The following is a 22058-nucleotide window of genomic DNA, read 5'->3' on the forward strand; positions in this document are numbered from 1 at the left end:
ACTTTCTGATCTCTTAGCCCTCAGGGAGTGTACAGAAATCATAACCATCATCATACCCATCCCCAAGACAGAGGTCATCCACAGATTTCATTATTTGGATGACCAACTAATGCAGATACCTTGGCACATCTGTGTTTCCATTTACTTTTGTCTGTTTTCCATAATTCTGGCTTCAAGAACTTCCCTATTCCTTCTCAAAATCTTGTTAATGTAGGGGTCTATTTTCACACCAGAGGCATGGTACATTTCTCATCAGACACAGAAGGCAAGTAAGATAAAGGAAACTGTCAGGTCATGCCTGGTGAACCAATTTATCCTGATCAATCCCTATAGCAGGCACACTACAATGAGCAGCACTACATAAAAGAATTCTTCTGGCCTTTGTTCTGTCTGAGATAGTTGGAAAGACTCCCTGGGCTCCTTAATTTACTTTCTCTCCAGGTCCAGACATCACTCCAGCAATGTTGCATAAGAAATCCCTATTGAAGGACAATTTGCTATTAGAGTTATCTGTTTCCAGGATAATTCTGTCACCAGAATTACAAGGTTTCAAAGGATGGAATGTGCACTTGAGTCACAGACTTCGTTCTGGTCTGAAGAATCTAATCATCATGCAACGAAGGACAATAGGTCTGGAGGACACAGGGTTTTCTTCATTACGTCTACTCACCAGCCATTCTGATTGAATGCGAAAACAGAATCTTTGCAGTTTATATAATCTCCAAAAATGAGCCCATTTTTAATTCATATCCACCTATGTTCAAGGCAACCTGCATACTCAAAGGGACTGGCAAGTGAGAACCTCAATAGAAGAAATCAGTGCTATGACAGACATTTTTTATGTCAGTCTGCCTGCTTCATTTAACAATATTCAGCTACCTCCACTCGTCCCCAAACACAGAGGTTCCTGGGTTTTGAAAGGTGGATTCCTTTTCCTATTGATCAAGCATATAGTTGTTTGTCTTTGCTCCTGTAACACCCTTTTGACTGTTTGGAGACTGACAAGGATGATCCTTGAGAACTTTGGGTACTCATTTCAACTGATAGAAATTGTACAGAGGGCATGGAAAAACTACCCTCAGAATTGGATGACTGGTCTTACTGTTTACATTAATGCTCTTCCATAGATGTGTACACTTCTCTTCATGCCACTCTATCATTCATCCTGGAATTTCGGTTGGATGGGAACCTTTGCCAGTCTGGCATCATTCCTTCTGTTTACCTGTTCTTTGTTTTTGTTCATCTTTCCAAGCATTTCCTGGGGCTGTTGCTCCAAGCAGGCTCTTACAGGACCAGAGTTTGGATACTAACCACATTGGAAGCAGTCCTGTGCAGACAGAATTTGATATTGGCATGGCTAACTGGCAGTTCTTGCATGAGTGGTGGAGTTTCACTCTTAAGATGAGACAGTTTTTTTTATAGGTAAGGCAAAACTATCCTAATTATAACCATGGAATGACTTCTAAAACTCCATTAAAATGTTCTGGGCTTTAGCTGTTGTTGTTAAGACATTTTTTAAAAGTATTAGATTAAATATTTTAATCTGGTAAAATTCAATGTTTTCAAAAGAATTCAAATGAATTGAAAAAGTATTCAGAAACTGGCTTTTTCCAGTCCATCTTACTTATATTAATATAAGTAATATTTCTTAAACCCTCCAACAATCCATGTTTTGTTTGCTTCACAAGATCCCATTGTGGATGGAATTCACCCTTGTGTAGAAGAAGGGTTAACAACAAGGCCCATGTGCCACTTTAGCCTTCAGTATAGGCTTGTGTTGGTCATTAGCACAGGGGGAATTTCACTTTAAAAGCAAAAAAAAAAACAAACATAAAATTATAATGCTGCTATGTGCTTTTGTACAAGATGCAAAGATAAATACAACTCTTTCACATGAATTGGCAGCAACAAAATAATACCGAGAATCATGAAAGCTATGAACTGAGATGAAGTAAAACAACTTCTCTTAGTGTTTTTAGTCTGTTCCAAATACATTGATCCCCTCGATTCTCCTATTTGCAAACTGTTCCCATGTGCTAAAGTGAGCAGGGGGGTATCTTTATCCTTGAAGCTGTTGCATCATAAGATATTTGGTTCATTTAGGATCCTGTGCCCCCACTCTACTATGAGGTGTGATGGGGGGTGGAACTGAGCCAAAACAGTCATGCTGCCTTCTGCCCCTGAGCCTATGGCAACCCCTCCTCTTCAGTTCTTTTGGTTTGGGACTGTGAATTATTTCAAGATCATGCTGGGGATGGAAGGGAAAGAGTAGGAGGCATCACTCTCCAGGGCAATATCCCCTCAGTGATGTATGTCTAAACTTTTTTCTTTCCCCTTGGTTGTTTTTGTTTTTTTCCAGCACATCTGCATCATGATAGTATCAGAAAACACACTGATAGTATTGAGGTATTCAAGTCCTTGCAATAGGTTATGAATTTCTCACTGCAGTTACTTGTAGATGGTCAGTATATGGTCATTTACTTTATTGCAAGTGACCAAATGGGTTTGAATACCTTTACTCCTAAAGGTTTGTAAGTCAGGTGTTTTTAACATTGTTTTTATAGGCGCATGCAAAGTTGTAGCAATGTTACTTTTACAAAGCAATTCAAAGTTTGGGGAAAAGATACTGTAGCTATTACTATCGAGACAGCTTTCAGCAATTGAATTAAGCCTCAACTAAAATATCAGTCATTTTTTCCTAAAAATGAAACCCAATCTTTGTGAATGCTAAATTTCAGACGTGGATATTTCCCAGCCTCCTTATAAGCAGTTACATAATTTTATGTTGTTCTGGTTAGGCAATAAAATGGAGGTTCTTCAAACATTTCAGAAAAGGGTCTCAGCTTCAGTATATGTGAAACTGGAGTGATTAAAGTTAAATGTGTACAGTTTATAATTACATAATATGTACTTCTAATTAATTTTATAAGGATGTCCCCAAATGTACTTGATTAGTTCTAACAAAAATTTGCTTATTGGAATTAGGACTTCTAATAATTACCTGTAAAATGTTATATAGTTTGTGGAAACTTTTTTTTAAAAAATGCACAACTTTTTAATGAAATATTGGTGATGTCATGGTTTTCCATAATCCTCAAAAGTAAAACACAGAACACCCTTCACATAGGGCTTTCTGTCATAATACTACCTCTGATATAAGGTTACCGAATTTTGACTTCCAAAATGGGAAGTTTGTATCATTGTTGAGCAAGCACCTTATTACAGCATTTCAATTTTGGGGGGCGGGGGTTCCAAACAATTAGTTCTAGGGAGAAGGGACCAAATTCATGCCTACTATGAACAGGCACACATCTTTTTTAAGTCAGTGGAGTTGCATTAATTTAGTCAAGGACCGAATTTGTCACTTAGCGTGTACCACATTTTCTTTAATCTCTGTTTGTTGGCAGAAGAGTCTTCTGCTGTGCTGAAGGCAGGTTCCTTAACATTATGTCTGCACTTCCTGTTAATACTGGGAGATCCCAGCACCGTAGGATTGATAGAGGAATATATTGATCAAAAGGCTAAGCATTGTGATCTGTAGTATATGCTACTGGGTTTCCGCTACATTATGAAAATACATGGATTTCAAAGAAAACACAATGACCCCACTTCCATTTTTAAGTTGAGGTACTTGTGTAATGCACAGCTTAGTGTGTCCAAGGTATAACCGATAGAATTAAAAATTGAAGTTCAACTTCTGTCTAAATTTCTTGTCTTAGTTCTAATCAGGTACAGCATTATTTTTTCTGTATGCTTTTTTGTATCATTCATATGTAGTAAAATATATTTAATAAAAAGTTAGGTGTATATTTTTCCCTGTGCATGATAAAAACACAATTGATGTTAAAGCTTTTATGATCTCTAAAACAGAACACAAAGCATCCAGTGAGTGGCTTTGCCTTTAAAACTTGTTGTTGCTTTGTTCAATCTTGCTGCAATTCTTTGATGTATATCACACTTGGTAAACAATTTACAAGGACAATTTTAACTAGAAATATTTTTCTGTTGAGTGGAATTTTCAACACTAAATTCTTTTGTTCATGATGATGGAAATTCAGTAATAGTGGAACAGCCACCTGAAATCTTGAAATATTGCTACTGTGTTCACATTTTAGAAACTTCATTTTCATATTAGTTATTGTTCTCTATTTTTAAACATTTTTAAACAACCTTTCAGTGATATAGCTAAACTTTTTCACTTGGTCATTAAGAAGAAAATGACTTGAGACATTTGAAGCATCATAAGTTGGGATAAACCTTTATTTGACCAGTAAGTTTGAATAATATTGTACTTCTAGTCTATTTACTGATTTCATTTCCCTTAACTTATGTAATCTTTTGTTTATAAAGTAATCTGTTTTGTGGGACAGAAGGCTTTATCAATTGTTTCCCATACTGTACAGTATATCGTTAATCATTTTGTATATTAGTATGTTTTTAAGTTATTGATTTGTTTTATATCAAATAATTTATTTTTCAGGTACCATTTTTCATTTTAACTTTGTTTTTACATGGGTTTATTTAAAATAAAGTATGACACTGCTTTCCAAATGTCTAAAATGAAGTTGAATCCCATTTTGTTATTTTGAGAGCGTTTATGTAATTAGTTTATTTTAGTAGTAGTTGCAGAAATGTACAAAGTCCAACTTCTGTTTGCATTTTGATTCATATTCTTGGAAGTTCTTAGCAATGTTTTTTAAACAACAAAACAACTGAGTTTTGATATTCAAGAACATTAAATCTTTAAAGGACCTATGAAAGAAGAATCAATTTTATAGAACCCTGTGGGTGAAGTTACCAGCATTCTGTTTTCTAAATGGTATTCTCAAAATTAATAAAAACAAAAACACAAATGTTTTACTCCATTTTTCAGAATTTTTAAAAATACAAAGTAAATAATAATCTGTACCAAGGTTTTTGTTTTTTTTTTTTAACCACATGTTCATTACTAATTTTATTAAACCCTTGTTCATAACTTCTTCATAATGTTAGTAAGTGAACTGGAATGAAAACCTAATGTATTTTCAAATATAAAATCACAATTAAGGCTTTTATGTAATTTTTGCTGAATTGTTCAAATACTTATCTGTTTTCTCCACAGGAATTGGATTGTTGTTGTACACTGTACATTAACTTATTGGAATAGTGACATTTTTCAGAAGCATTTGAATTATGTTCATTCATGAAATGAGATAATCAGGGTTACTACAGTATAAATTTTGCGTACTTGTAATGTTATCAACAGAGGGGGAATTAAAATAAGACACCTGGTTTACTTTTTACTTTTCAGGTAAAATGTTGTTTTTTTTCCCACCAAATGATGGCAGTTACCTTGGCTGAAAGATTTTTATTTTAACCAGACCGTAGTCTGAATTGCAAATCTGAGTTTGGCAATTTGAGAAGGAGCTTTCTACCTGAAAATGAGAACCTTCCACCCAGTCTTCAAATCAGATGGGAAGGTGAAGTGAACTTCGGTTGATCCCTTTCCCTGCCTCACTTCTAAATGTTGCCTTTTCTTTGAGGCAGTGGTAACATCTAGATTTTACACACTCAAGGAAGACTGTATAAAGTGACCCCTTTGGAAAGAAAGGCCATGAAAGTTTTGGTTCACTGAGTAGAATAGTGTGTATGTTCTGTCCAGTTGAGTCACATCACCCTGCTTTCATTTTTTCTCTGAACATACTATGTGTTCAACTGGAACTGTAATTTTTTTATTACTTCACTGCCAGAAAGCCTTGGCCGTACATCTTATGATCACCTTGCTTTTCAGCCAGAGAAATCATTCTTTTTGATTTTCTGAGACATAATGTTTTCTTCTGAGATCTGTGCATTTGACATAGGCTCTGAATCTCCATTGGCCTGCATCTTGTGTAATCATTTATCTCAGTGCAAAGTGGGTGTAAAACATTGCTGCATCAGAATCTTATTGTTTTATACTTACTTTGTACTAATGAATATACAGTGTGCAGGGACACAAAGAATCAGGCATGTTGCTTTTGATAATTTGGACCCATTTGGAAGATGGATTTCAGAGTTGTTCCTACCTATCTTGGTGATCAGATTAGTGTGGCAAACTGTAGATCATGCTGAAATTAGCTTTTTCACACTATGCTTGTGAAAGCATTTATTACTGACAACCAAAGAGTAACACAATACTGAGTACAACTTGAGTTGTACAAAAAGACAACACTGAAAACAAATCTAAATCCCATTTATTGGGCTTAGTATATTTAAATGGGGTTTAGATCTTCCCTGAGCTCTTATCTGCTCAGAACCCAAGGTAAGTTGCTTCTCTTTACCTCCTCAGTTCATTTTAAAAGCTTAGTTCAGTGTGTTGCAGTAAACTCCACTTCCTCAGGTTGATTCTAACTGATGAGTTTTCTGCCCTTTTTTATGGAAAATCTCACGGAGGACAGAGAGCTGATGACTTACCTTACTTACTTTTTAGTTGCTAACACAAAACAGTTAAGCCCAACATACCTCTCCTCACACAAATGGCTGCTTACTGCTGGACTCAAAGAAGAGACAACTTTTAGGCTAGATAAAGAGGCTATCTCCAAAATGCAGTTTCTCCAGAAGAGGGAGAGACTTGCCATGCTTCTCCTTTCTAGGTTCTTCAAAGCCTGTGCCATCCTAGCTGCTTCAGAGAATCAGCCGGGGTCACGTTCCATTAGATTCTAGCCCAGAGGACCCTAAGAGAACAGCAATAGAAGCTCCACTAATTTCCTACCCAGTGCTACTTCAGAAACCAGCTGAGGACCGTTTCCATCTGGTCCTGCCCACCTGGTTGCTCTTGTCACCCTGTGTGTGTGTGTGTGTGTATAGATATATAAATATTTTCTTTGTTTTAAGGGAGGTAAATGTTTTTGTTTTCTCAAGTCTCCTGGTATCTTTTTTTTTTTTTCCCCTGAGTATTCATAGAATCATAGAATATTAGGGTTGGAAGGGACCTCGGGAGGTCATCTAGTCCAACCCCCTGCTCAAAGAGAGATTATTTTAAGAGAGATTATTCTCCCCTCTTCAATTTCTTGACTTCAAGGAAGTACCTCTTTCCTTTTAAATACCACCTCCTTTTATTATTTTGCTTCCAAAATCAGGCAGAAAGGGAACAAGTGTTGTTGTAGGATAACTTTTTCACATTTTCTTACCATAAATACAAGTGAGTTGTTAATGTGAGGAGTAGATATTTTCTTTCTCTTCACTTCCTACTACAATTACCTTTTTCCTGTGCCTGGTTTAGAAGCTGTTAAATTAGAATAACAGAAATCTGATTCCCTTTCTTCACCACACACCTCTGCTAACAGCTCATTAGAGAAGATTTTCTTTACAATAAAAATTCTTCAAACTAAACTTGACACATCTGAGTTAAAATTAGATTGTTTCAATTAAAATGGTAAATTCAGAACAATATACTATGCAGGCAAAAACATAAAATCTGAGAAGATTTTGGATTTCTACAGGAGCTCTAGCTGGAGCACTTTATTAAAGATAATGTGCTTCTTTGCCCTAAACTAGAATTTATAGAAAATGTTCTTGACTAATAAATAGGATTTGGGGCATTCCTCGATCTGTAGCTATTTATGTAGCTATCTGTTAATGTTTAATTTTTTTTAGCTTCATTGATTGCAACTGATCCTCCTTAAAACATATTGGAATCGGTTGTGGCCCCTGTTACAGCATCTGAATCCTCTTTGAGCATCATATAAAGGCCACGAAGGGGCTGCAGGAATGCAGGAGAGAATTCTCTTGGCACAGGAATAGTATAGGGCAAATAAAAGAAGCCCAAGGCTGACCCCTTCCCAGGCCCTGGCATAAGGGCCATGCCAGAGCCACAGAAAGAAAGCATGTGTTTGTAACACTCACTATTGCAGAGATTGTGAGCTGCAGGTCAGCCCGGGTAAAGCTGCTGTAAATTAGAACAGCCTGTTTGGGCTACTCTAGCTAATGTCAGAGATAGTTTTGGTCTGCAGCCACCCTGAATTGGAAAGCGTGTGTTCCCTCCTCACCCCATCACTCTTTTTCTCTGACTGTTTGTTCTGTGCTGTATCTCTCAGGAGGCTCAGACTAGGCTACCGCAGAGATATCCTTAAATCCTATTTTATTTCTGTAGCTTCAGCTATTATAGTCAGTCTTTCTCACACCATAGCACATTGGTTTATGAGCAAGGTAAGCATGTCAAATGAGAATTGGTGGTGGGATAAAAAATTTGTATTTAAATTCCCTCCTCTCCTCACATTTTCTCTAAAATTTCTCTAAAATTTCCTTGGGTAAATTCTCAAGGAAAGGGGAGGAGGGAGGCATCCCTCTGTAGTTGAATCCCAGTATCTCTCCTAGGAAAAGGGGAGGAAGCAGGGGGGGAATGGTTTACTTCTCCTAGGTGTAAGATCTCCATGGATTTGGGGCTCTTGGGATCCCCAAGGATTTTGGGGAAGGACTGTGTCCCAATACACGTACATTATTGGGTGGTGGCAGCTTTTACCAGATCTAAACTAGGATTTTAGTTTAGGGGAGTCCATGCAGGTCCCCATATTGGAACCCAACAGCTCTAGGTGGGGGTGAGACCTATGACTGCTAATGGTTCAGAAAAATGCCCTTTCTGTGAGTTTGTATTAAAGGGACTGAAAGGCTTCTCTTTGCCGTCCATGTCCTTGCCCCATAAAGGAAAATGCTGTTGTTTCCTCGGGGACTTGGCAGCCTTCAATGTAATTATTTTCGCCTCTTCTGGGCATCTTCTCCCTATCTTTCACCCTTTCTATTTTTACCAATGCTGCATAGACCGTCTTAATTTTTTAATCCTTTCTTACCGCAGGAATGGATCAAGGAAGACAACCCAACAACTTCCAGAAGTACGATGAAGGTAATGAAATGGTGACCCTGACTGACCTCGTCTGCCGTGGCACAGAACATAACTGACTGGGGTGCACCATGTGCTCGAAGAATCCCAGAATGAGCATCCTGACTGCCTGCATTAGCTTAACTAAGGTTGATTTATGGCTGGCCCAAATGAGCCTCAGGAGTTTCAAGTCCCCACCAGGCAGAGTTAAGGTTTTAGCCAAGACACTGAGGGTTTGTATTCATGACAACTGCTGTCATAGTACCTTTTATGACCCCATGCATTGGTGTCCCTGAGTCATGTTGACCCTCAGTGCCTCCACCAGCCACACAGGTAGCTTAGGAAAATGGACTTCAGTTATGCCATCATCACTCATCTCTTTATTCATGGCTAATGCTGTCCTCAGCACGTCTGTATGCCCCTATTTAGTCCTCCAATTACCCTGCTTTGAATGACATTTGATGTTACCTCAACATGGGGCTTCTCAAAGGCAACAGCAGGAGATATTGTCTGATCTGATCTCGTCAGCCTGTGTCTTCAATTTTGTCATGGGTCTTTGCACCCCCTCAATGCCTCAGAGCACCAATTTGTCATCTGGGCAGGTTGTAGCCTTGAATGCTATTGGGCTGCTGTCTTCTTTGATGTAGGAGCCTTTGATTTGGACTTCAGCACCCTCACTATCCATTGCACCAGTCCTGACAGTTACCAGTGTCGTTATCTGTAACGGTGGATTTGATGTAACTAGCTCTAATGCCTGCTTGCGCATCTGATCTCCCAACTCCTGCTTTGGATCAGATGTTATCGGGTTGGGGGTGTTAGGCAAGGAAGAGAAAGGTGGTGATACTACTTAGGCCCCAAACTGAGAAGGACAAAGGGGGGATACCAGGGGAAAGCCAGTCTTTCTCCAGTTCATGGGACTGTTGCTAAAGCTGGCATAATTTGGGATTAATAGATATTTGCATCAGAATTCCACCTTCTAAAAGGGCTGCAACAGTCTTGCAAACCCATTATGGGCCATTTGGTGAAATGGGTTCAGCAGCATCCTCATTCTAGCAGCTGCCAGGATGTTTGGGAGAAGAAAACTGCTTATCTGTAGTTCTTGTTCTTTTGAAGTACATGACGTAATAGATTCATGGAGCAGTTCTTCTGCAATGCATGATTCATCAACAATTCCCATCTCTATAGAGCAGGGGTCTCAAACTCAGTTACCTTAGGGCCAGTGCCAGTCCTCAAATCCTCCCAGCGGGCCAATAATGTCACTGCAGATGGTGTTCAGAAAAGAAAACGTTTATATTGTATTTTTTTATTTTGAATTTCTTAGAAGTAATAAAGCTGTCATACAAATTTAAACAATTCTTCGCCTGCCAGAGAGTTTTTAGTGTTTGCCAGACACCTGGGGGCACTTCAGTTCTGTCAGTTTGTTGACGTTTGGCCTCTGTGACTGAGCGGTTGAAACCTTCAGGATGGCAGCAAAGTTTGCATCCGAGAGCTGTTTTCGGTATTTTGACTTGTTTATATTCATTGTGGAAAAAAGTGACGCTGCCTCTATGACTGACTCTGCCCGGAAACTAAGGATGCTGCCGCTATAGAATCATAGAATCATAGAATTCAAGATCAGAAGGGACCATTATGATCATCTAGTCTGACCTCCTGCAAGATGCAGGCCAAGGGCCATTGCCAATCTTCCTGGAGAAAATTCCTTCGACCCCAAAAATATGGGTCAGCTGAAAACCCGAGCATGCGGGCTGAGAAAATTTTTCCCCGACCAAAAAATGGCGGTCAGCTGAACCCGAGCATGCGGGCAAGACTCTCCAGCCAAACCCTCTGGAAAAGGTTATATCATACCATTGACCCATTGTACTATTTACCAGTGTGGCACTTAATGATGACCTATGACTAAAGCCCGTTATCCTATCACCATCCCCTCCATAAACTTATCTAGCTTAATCTTAAAGTCATGGGCTGTTCCAGTATTGCACTCTGATGGTTAGAAACCTTCGCCTGAATTTCCTGACTGACAGTTTATATCCACATTAGCACTGAGCTGAAATAATTCTTCTCCTTCCTGGTATTTATCCTCTGATATATTTAAAGAGTGTAATCATATCTCCTCTTATCCTTCTTTTGGTTAAGGAAAACAAACCGAGCTCCTCAAGTCTCCTTTCAGGCCTTTCATTCCTCGGATCATTCTAGTGGCCCTTCTTTGTACCCGTTCTAGTTTGAATTCATCCTTCTTAAACATGGGAGACCAAAACTGCACACAATACTCCAAATGAGGTCGGGACTAGCACCTCCTTATCCCTACTAGAAATACCTCGCCTAATGCAACCCAAGACCGCATTAGCTTTCACATCACATTGCCTACTCATAGTCATCCTGCGATCAACCAGGACTCCTAGGTCCTTCTCCTCCTCCGTTACTTCCAACTAGCTTATAACTAAAGTTCTTGTTAGACATCCCTAAATGCATAACCTTACACTTCTCACTATTGAATTTCATCCTGTTACTAATACTCCAGTTTACAAGGTCATCTAAATCTCCCTGGAGAATATCCCGATCCTCTTAACTTGGTGTCATCAAACTTTATCAGCCCACTCCTACTCTTGGTTCCCAGGTCAGCAATAAATAGATTGAATAAGCCTTGAGGAACTCCACTGGTAACCACAGTTCCCCTTCAATACTACCCTCTGCAGTCTCCCTTTAACCAGCTCCTTATCCACCTCTGGATTTTCATTTCGATCCCCATCTTTTCCAATTTAACCAGTAATTCTTCATTTCTGAAATCCAGATATATTAGATCCACCGCATTTCCCTTGTCTAAAAATCTGTTACTTTCTCAAAGAAGGAGATCAAGTTGGTTAAATCCATGCTGTAATCTATCCCAGTTGCCAAACCATTCTCTCTTTTAAGATTTTTTCCATGACTTTGCATACTACAGATGTTAGACTAACAGGCCTATAATTCCCTGGGTCACTTTTTTTCCCCTTCTTGAATATAGGAACTACATTAGCTAATCTCCAGTCAGTCGGTACAATCCCCGAATTTAGGGATTTATTAAAGATTATCGCTATGGCTGACTCTGCCGGGTGACTAGTGATGGTATCTCTGTCCCTCTCCCCCAGCCAATGGAAGCTGCGGGGGGCAGTGCCAGCAGCAGAAATGGCTGGCAGTGTGGCTGCATGCGTCTCTCCTCCGTGAGCCACAGTGGGGAGGTTCTTGGGCCGCAGATGGCCCGTGGGCCAGGATTTTGAGACCCTTGCTATAGAGTATTAAGAGCAGCAGGTGATGCATATCCTCTCTGCTCAGTGGGAGTGGCAGGCGATAGAGCTCCAGCTGTTAATTCTTTTTTGAGTGAAGGACCCATGCCACCATGTATCCCTCACTTAATGCGGAAGGTGAAGATGCATGTGATTCTATTGCAATTTCTATCGTTGGAAAGCAATTAAGTAAGTAGCTTCGGTTCAAGATACTAGGGATTCTCACCCTTGGGTCTTGTGCTCCCCTTAGGGGCAAGGCAGAAATACTCTACCCCAAATTATTTTTGGCTCTCTGAGGTAATAAAGGCTAGCGTGAGACACCCTCACCTTACTGGTCAGTTGTGCCCCAGCAATTGTCACTACCGTAGCCCTACCAGATCCTTACACCTAATCCCTTGTTGGAGCCAGCCAGACACAAAGCTTCTTACAGCAAGTGCCTTTTGATCCTGCCAGCCTTTAGTTCTGTCTCAAAATAGACTGCAAGATGTTGGTGATGAGTTCTGGCTCATCTGATGAGGCGTTGCTTCCAAGAGGTATTGCCTGCCCTGCATGGTGCTGAGTCTGCCTGGGTGCTGAGTCTGCTGTAGGTAGAGGCCTCTGCATAGAGATCTTTCAGCTCTTGGTATAGTAAGGGTTTTCTTTGACCTGAGGACAGTACATGCAGTTCAGGAGTAGGCCTCAGCACTTGCTACACTAGTCTCAGCATGAAGACCCCTACAGCTACCCATACAGTCTCTCAGTAGCTGGTGTTGCTTCCATTCCTGTGAAAAGCACCATGCTGACTAATTTGGAAGCACTGGGAGTGTGATTTCTGAATAGTCACTGATGCAGAGGATTCATCAGAGGCTGATTACCTCTTGCAGCAGAGGAGCAGGAAGGCACTGACTCTGTGCTGGAGAATCCATTCTGGCCCCCCACTGTCTTTTAAAATAACATAAAAATGGCCATACTGTGTCAGACCTATGGTCCATCTAGACCAATTTCCTGTCTTCTGACAGTGGCCAATGCCAGGTTCTTCAGAGGGAATGAACAGGACAGGGCAATTATCAACTGATCCATACCCTGTTGTCCACTTCCAGCTTCTGGCAGTGAGGCTAGGAACACCCAGAGCAAGGGGTTGCATCCCAGACCATCAGGGCTGATGAACTAATTCTTTTTTTTTTTCAACCCAGTTATAGTTTCGACCTTCACAACATCCCCTGGCAATGAGTTCCATAGGCTGACTGTGGGTTGCATGCCGAGGTACTTCCTTATGTTTTAAATCTGCTGCCTATTAATATCATTGGGTGGATCCTGGTTACGGGAAGGGGTAAATAACACTTCCCTAGTCACTTTCTCCACACCATGGATATTAAAATATATATTGTGTTCCCCCCCACCCCTTATTTGTCTCTTTTCCAAGCTGAACAGGCCCAGTCTTTTTATTCTCTCCTCATATGGAAGCAATTTCATACCCCTAATAATTTTTGTTGCCCTTTTCTGTACCTTTTCCTATGAATTATGTGCATGCGCAGTGGGGCAGTATTTCCCCCAGGAGGAATTAATAATATTATCTCGCGTTGGGCACCTTGCAAAATAAAATAGATTGCTGTCCTGAAGAACTTGCAATAAAAATATAGGTATGATGTAAAAAGTGAGGCTTGAGAATAAACCAGAGAGGCTGGGATGAGGTAAAAAGGATTTATATAAATAATATAGAAAACACTTTGTTGTGAAGCAACACACTGGCATGAACTCACAAAAGTAAGGAAATGAAAAGTTAAACCACCTAACATTACATCTCTTCAAGTTATTGCCCCTATGGCTGCTCCCCTTGAGGGTGTGTGCGCCCGTGCACTCTGAGATTTTTCTGCTAGTAGTACCCTGGGGGTCTATGTCTGTGCCATACAACACCCTATGCTCTGATGAGAGAGCATATAAAGAGGAATGGACCTGTGCCACTCCAGTTCCTTCTCAATCACCTGCAGTTTGAAGAGTTCTGTAATGTCCAGTATCTAGCTGATGCAGTTATTCTTCTGCACCTTTTTACTCTGTTTTATAATTAGGTTTTTTGGTTGTTTATTTTTATAGCACAGTTTGTGCTTTGAAAGGGGGGTTCTCCCAGGGGTGGCTCTGGCTTTTTTGCTGCCCCAAGCACGGCAGTCAGGCAGCCTTCGGCGGCTTGTCTGCGGGAGGTCCACCAATCCCGTGGATTCGGCGGTGGGTACGCTGAATTCACGGGACCGGGGACCTCCTGCAGGCAAGCCGCCGAAGGCTGCCTGACTGCCGCCCTCGCAGGGACCAGCAGGGTGCCCCCCGCGGCTTGCCGCCCCAGGCATGCGCTGGTACCTGGAGCCACCGCCGGGTTCTCCGTTCCTGCTTTCCCCCTCTTCTTCGAGGCACCCCGTTCTCTGTCAGGCCTTTTTGCCTGTCTTTCCTAGCAGTATGGCCAAGATTCCAGGATTCAAGCCCTGCCAAACTTGCCACAGGTCTTTTCCCTTCAGCGATGGGGACTCCAGCTACCTCTGCAGTTCTCACATCCCATCCAAGTGTAAGATCTGCTGTGGCTTTAAGAGCAGATCTTGAAAATGGTGGGAAAACCACCTGAAACTACTGCTCATGGAGCATTCCCTTAGACTCGCAGGATCTGGGTTTCCATGCCCTACCCCCAAGTAAATCGGACTGAGCCATGTAAAGTTCTCCAGAGAATTCATTGGCTCCAGCTTTAAGCTACAGAAATCAGGGGGCAACTTTGGTCTTGCTGAAAGCAACCAAACATAAGAGACCCCACTCTCCTGACAGAATCTAAACAGGGAAAGGAGTCTCCACTTCGATTTGGAAGCAGGGAGACCCCACATCCCTCTGCAGGTACCACCAGGGCTCACACTGAGCATGGTACCAAGGTGTCAGCATGGCTGTAAAAGACTTCTTAGCTGCAAGCCAAGAAACCAGATACAGAGAATCTGAGTACCAAGAAGTTCGCTGTTCAGGAGCCCCAAGCTTTGGACCCATCAGTACCAAAACTGGACTCTTTAAAGACTAATGGCTCTTTAAAGAAATTCTTACCTGGTACCATCCACCAGCACCCAGATCTCTCCAAAATTACTGGGACCTCCACTGGTACCCATGGACAGATTTCATCTGGAGGAACATTCCATGGGCTCAGTACCTTCCAGGTTTCTCTTTCACAAGGACAGTCATGTTATGGAGGAACCGGAGTTCCCTCCTGCTAAGGGATACCAGGAGGAATTCCCACTGGCACCAGTTTTCCAGCCTCACCCAGCATGTTCCCGAGTACTGCTGCAGCCTCAACTAAAGAACTGCCTACAAGTACCATCATGATGGCTGGATTCTGCTCAAACTTCTGTACTGATGTGAGTCCCAGTAGGGGCTCCTCCTTTGTCTAGTGGCACTATTTAGTGCTCTACCATCCACCACCCTCCTCCCCTTGAGGTCTTCCCTGAGGAAGAGACCCCAGCAGATGCTTGACCTGGCTGCCCTAGAAAGACCACCCATGGGGTCCAGCACCTTTCCCTTAAACGAACCCTTGGGCTTCTTACAGGGACCAAGTCTACAGGGCACTTTTATGCAAAAGGTCTCATCAGGAGTCTCATCCATCATCACCTCAGGAGTCTCCTCACCCTATTAAAGAATGGCCACCAGAAAGGAGACACCACCATCCTCTTCCTCTCCAGATGAGGCAACGATTCCCCCTCTGCCATCATTTGTGGATAACTTCAGAATCTTTCAGGACATGATGAAACTCATAGCAGAAGCCTTGCCAGAGTCCGTTGGGAGGAAATCCAGGAACAGCAGCACTCCTTCGTGGACATCTTACACACCTTCACGCAGGGCAAGCCTTACCTATTAATGAGGCCCTTCCCTTGCCAGCCTGCAGTGTGGCAGACTCTAGACTCATCCCTCCCACCTGCAAGAGGGTCAATAAAAAGTACTGTTCCCAACGAAGGACTCAGAGTACTTTCCACATCCTGGTTTTAACTGCCTGGTCATTAGTGCCACCATGAGTATCGGGTATCGAAGGCCAGAGGAGGCCACCCCTAACCTAGGCCATGGCATTGCCCACGCTCTGCCCTGAGGCCCCGTCCTCACTCCCCTGAAGCCAGCGGGGGCTCAGCTCCAGCCAGTGGCCTGAGGCTCGGGGCTCAGGCTGGCAGCCACGGGCTAGCAGCCTAGGGCAGCTGGGGCTGGCCTGGATGTCGGGCAGGTGGGGGGACCGGGCCTTGGGCAAAAGGGGTGGAACTGGGGGCCTAGTCTCCCTGAAGGGGGAGTTTGCCCGATGCCCATGAGTGTCACCAATGAAAGGTGTAGGCAACATAGCTTCAAATCAATATCATCTGACAAGCAGCTTAAGCACCTGGACCTCCTAGGGCAGGGGTCGGCAACCTTTACTATCAAAAGAGCCATTTTGCCCCCTCTTCCACTAAAGAAAAATAGTCTGGAGCCGCAAAATATAACACTGCTTATAAACTTTTAAAAGTTTTAATCTTTTTTTAATTTTACCTGTTACAACAACAGAATACAACAAACAGAAGTGCAGTGTGCATGTGTAGGCCTACTTTGAAATAAATTAAACACTGAACTATGCAGGCCTTTTTGAGTCCTTCCCGTATTTGTGTAAAGTTAAAATAAAACATAGCCCACTTTAATATAAAAAACATATAGTTGCAGCTTAGCAGTTTTAAAAAAGTAAACATAAAATTAGGAACGTTTTTTGACAAGTCCATTTCAGTGTGCTCTCATCCTCTTTGGGTTTCTTTCTCGGCCAGCAATCAACCGAAGCACCTGAACATACAATAAAAAACTACATCAGTTCCGGGTCTGAAATAAATGTTTTTTTTCTGAATAATAATAGCCTATTAAATGCTAGTGTTCTCACCTGTTTAATGTGACTTCTGTTTCTGAAGCTCGATGCTGATCTTCCCTATGTCGGGGCTGTAAGATGTGACTTTGATCTTCACACAGGACTGTAGGCTCTCATTTGTGAGGCGGGAGCGATATTTGGACTTTATGAAGTTCATGCTCGAGAAAACTTGCTTGCATAAGTATGTTGAGCCAAAGATGGACAGGACTCCAAATGCATACTTTTTCATGTTCATATACGTGTCGGGAATGGCACTCCATGTTTCAAAAACAAGTTTGTCGGGGCTGGGGAGGTTTTCAATATCATTCTATTTGCGCTCTTTAGCGAGAGTGGCCTTCTGACGGGCGACTTCTTCGAGATCCGCTGTCAGGCTTTTGAACTTGGACACCCATAAGTCTTTATCCGCTATGTCGGCCAGTTCAATTTCAAGATCGGGCTGACTTATCCCTGTGAATGCGGATATGTTCAGCAGGGATGGGTCGATGTCCAGCGGTGTGACAGGGAAGGACAGTGTTTTTTTCCTTTCTGAACTCGCTGAATCTTTCTCCAAATGCAGCTTGCATTGCCATAATTGCACGGTGTAAATAATCACAATTTATGTGATTGTTCTTTTCTTTGAACTCTCTCAGGGAGGGGAAGTGAGAGAGCGTACCTCTCTGTACATCTCTGGCAAACACTGTCATCTTGCGTTCAAACGCCAGAACATCCTCCAGCAACTGCAGGGCCGTGCTTCCCTTTCCCTGGAGATTTTTATTCAGCGTGTTTAAGTGACTTGTCATATCCACCATGAAATAAAACTTTTCCAGCCAATCGAGGTCTCCCAGTTCGGGATAGCTGAGGCCTTTGCTTTCCAAGAAGGTTTTCACATGTTCCAGACAAGCAGCGAAGCGTTTCAGCATGTCTCCCCTTGACAGCCACCGAACTCTGTTGTGCAGCAGGAGATCCAAATATGCGCTCTCGACTTCATCTAACCATGAACAAAACTGTCGGTGGTTTAACCCGTTTGCAATTATTTTGTTCACTATCTTAATAACGAGGTTCATCACTTCCACACATTCAGAGGGGAATATTTGAGCGCACAGTGCTTCTTGGTGCAAGATGCAGTGAAACGTCATCAGCTCTCGATCCAGCGACTTTTGAAGTAAAAATCACAAAGCCCTTCTGTGCTCCTCTCATACTGGGTGCACCATCAGTAGACACTGACACCAGGTGAGTGGTGTTTATTCCTTTGGCTTTTAGACAACTCTAAACAGCCTCACAAATGTCCTGTCCCCGCGTTTGGCCCTTTAGCGGTATGAGTTCAATCAGTTCTTCCTGCGGCCCATCAGAGTTCACATATCTGCATAACAGTGCTGTCTGCTCAATATCGTTTACATCACTTGACTCATCACAGGCAATTGAATATGCTTGAGCTGAATTGATGTCATCAATTTGCTTACTGGTGATGTTTGTTGCCATTTTAATGGTCCTGTCCTTGATGGTCTTTGCAGAGAGAGGCATTTCTTTAATTTTCTGAATAATTTCCTGTTTGTTTTTGAATTCGGAGAATAGATGCTCTGATATTTTTATGAACGATTCTTTCATGTATTCTCTGTCTGTGAACGGCTTCCCCCTCCTTACGATCTCATGAGCTGCCACAAAACTAGCAGCTGTAGTTGAGTTTGGAGAGTTGATCCACTTCTTGAAAGTATGTTTGCTCTGCTCAACTTTCCGTAGTAGTTCCGAAATCGCTCTCTTTCGCCCATCTTCAGTTGGGTACTTTTCAGAAAATTCTGAGTGCTTGTTTTGAAAATGTCTTTCAACATTACATTTTTTGTTGTTTGCTAATTTCTCGCCACATATCAAGCACACAGGTAAGCCAGCGTCGTTAGCAGTGAAGGCAAAGGAATCTGTCCATGCAGAATTAAACTATTTTCTTCTGAGATTTTACTTTTTTGGGATGTATTCATGGTTAGCTTACCGCGGGGGTCGCACACTCAAGAAGCCGCCTGCAGGTAAAGGTGAGGGCTATAGACGTGGATGTGACGCATATTTTAATTGACAAATTATAAAAACTTTTTAAAAATTCGATGTTAAAATATCACCTCAAACTCCAAGATAACTGTGCAACAAAATAAACAAAAATAAAATATATAAATAAAAAATAAATTAATAAATAACTGTTATTCTTTTTTTTTTTCTTTTGTCAAGGCCGAAAGGAGCCACAACAAGGAGGCTGAAGAGCCGCATGCGGCTCCGGAGCCGCGGGTTGCAGACCCCTGTCCTAGGGCATAAGATCTACTTATTGGCCTCTCTTCAATTCTGAGTTGCTAACTAACAAGCCCTGATGGCAAAATGTGACTTTACCAATTATAGTAAATTTTCTCTTTCTTGTCCGGAGGCAAAAAAACTCAATAGAGAGCAGTTTCAAGCTCTTGTTACAGAGGGTCAGACAACAGCCAAAGCCTCCCTTCGGGCTCAGGTGACCAGAGAGCAAGGGTGAAAATTTGGGACGGGGTGAAAGGTAATAGGTACCTATGTAAGACACAGCCCCGAATATCGGGACTGTCCCTATAAAATCGCGACATGTGACCACCCTGCTTCAGGCTTCTCTTGACATGGTGGACACAACCTCTCATTTGATGTTTACTGCCATAATCATGTGCCAGGCCTCCTGGCTACAATCTTGCAGCTTGCCCAGAGAAGTGGAGAATGCAGTGGAGGACTTGCCCTTCGAAGGGCCTAAACTCTCGAGTGACATTACAGATGACTGTCTTCACTTGCTCAAGAGTTCCAGGGTGATAATGTGCTCTCTTGGTATCTATGCACCATCTACAAAGAGAAAATACAGCACATCTCAGACATCACAGTTCTTTCATCTGGTGTACTGTCAGATACCCCAAAGAACTGAGCCACTCAGAAAGAGATTGAGGCCACACAAGGAAGACCCTTCCAGCACTGTTACTTCTCAGACGACTACCTCATCCAAGTGATCATTTAGATACATTGGTAAAGCCCCATAAATCTTCCCCCATTGGATCTTCAGCTGCAGCATCCATCTGTTCACCCATCCTTTGGGGGTCACTTTCTTCGTTCCTGGGATCATATCACTTCAGACAAAAGGATACTGGTAGTAATCTTAATGGGCTACTCCATCCAGTTCTGCGTCTCCCATCCCCATTCAGGGACCTGTCTCACAGGTGCTCCTAATTAGGAGGTTGAATTCCTCCAGACTTCATCAGAAACAATTTTCTCTTTAGGTACTCAAAGGAAAAAAGAGGGTGGAAACAGATAGACTTTCAGTCTGTAAACACTTCTATTCATATTCAGCACTTCAGCATTGTCACCCTAGCAACAATTGTTCTTCGAGTGCTTGTTCATGTCAATGCCAATCAGGTGTGTGCACACGCATGTGCACGGTAGCCTGAAGATTTTTTCCCTAGCAGCATCCGTTGGTTGGCCTGGGTGCCCCCTGGAGTTGCACCTTCATGGCGCTCAATATAGAGCCTTGCCGACCCGCCACCCCCTCAGTTCCGTCTTATTGCCAGTGACAGTTAGCTGAAACTTCCCTGTGCTCTTGTCTTGACAAGCACATTTAGCAGTGTTCTTATATTGTTCTCCATTAGATCTCCATTGTTGGTTAATAGTTAGTTCGTTAATGTTAGATAAGTTTCCTTTGTAGGGGAATCCCCTCCTACACTCTCCCAACACTGGGGCATGCCGGGGTCTCCAGGCTTCAAAGCTTGCAGCAAGTATATGCCCAGAAGCAATCCTCATACCTTGTGTCTAAGGTGCTTAGGAGATGGCCATCAGAAGGATCGTTGTGCCATTTCTAAGACCTTTTGACCCATGACTTTAAAAGAGAGCAGCGCCTGAAGGTCTTGTTGATGGAGGCAGTGCTCCTTCCCCCATCCACCCCTGAGTCGACGGATCCTGCGCCGAATACCTCCTCCTCAGTGCAGAGCATTCTGGCACTGTCAGCACGAGCACCGGTGCTGGGGGTCCACTCGCGACTCATATGCCGCAAGCAGGCACCGTTTACAATCACCGGTGCCGCAAAAGAAGATGGAGAGGGGTCTCTCTCCCGCTTCTAGGCCTAAGGAGCCTGCCGCTGTTAGACTCGAGTTGGGCCATGCTAGTGCTGCTCCACTGGTGACGGTCGTGTCGACTCCTGCACATACAGGGGTGGTTGCCGGACCCTCCTCGCTCGCCAAGGCCAAGCCGTGAGCTTCACCTCCCTTCGACACCGGAGGCATTTGAGGCGGCCCAAGAACTGCTTCACCTCATGGCACCATTCTCCACCCAGACAGGATAAGTCACCAGCACTGGTCGCTCCCCGGACTCCTTCAGGGGGAAAGCCCTCTACGATGGCCCGCTGATCGCCAACCCCGCCGTGCCACTCCCCAGCACCGGAGCACACCCAGCCACACCGAGCCCTCGGCGCAAAATCATGGTGCGTAGAAATACCACTCCCCCATGGTCGTCGTTTTTGGACACTTTGGAGTTGGAGTCGGGCTCCTATCAGTCCTGGAGGAGTAGGAGCAGATGGTCCACAACAACTCAGGACCGGCACCCCTACCTGGCACAGTGGCCAGCCCAGTGGCCCTTTTGGACTCCTTGGGCTTTTTATCAAAGCCAAGGTCACAGCCAAGGGTCTTGTTCAAGGGCAGCGTCTGTGGCCTTGGCCTCATTTGTTCCCCTGCCAGCACTGCCGGCACCAGCAGGGTCAGGTATGGGCCGATTACCACCTTGTGCTACCATTTTGGCGCCTCCAGTGCAGCCAGCACCGGGTCCAGAGGTCCCAGTGACACTGGCAGGGACTCTGGCACAGGCAGCGATTCCAACACTGATTCCGACATTGAGAATGACATTGGCACCGATGGCACTTTCAGCACCGGCAGTGCCTGCATGGGTGTATGCAGCCCCTACACTGAGGGTTGCGACACCATCTGGGTCGGCACCGGCCCAAGAAACCCAGGTGCTGTGGGACCCCTTGGGGGTGGAAGGAAGGTAACAGCCACCCCTCATGGGTGTCTCTTCGTCCTCGCCAAATGAGGTGTTGGCGGGCACGGCGACAGTCCTGGCCTTGGAGAACAACAGGGTTCTGCAGCAATTGCTGTGGAGGGTT

The sequence above is a fragment of the Mauremys reevesii genome, linkage group 26, assembly GCF_016161935.1.
Source record: "Mauremys reevesii isolate NIE-2019 linkage group 26, ASM1616193v1, whole genome shotgun sequence".
Taxonomy (NCBI): Eukaryota; Metazoa; Chordata; order Testudines; family Geoemydidae; genus Mauremys; species Mauremys reevesii.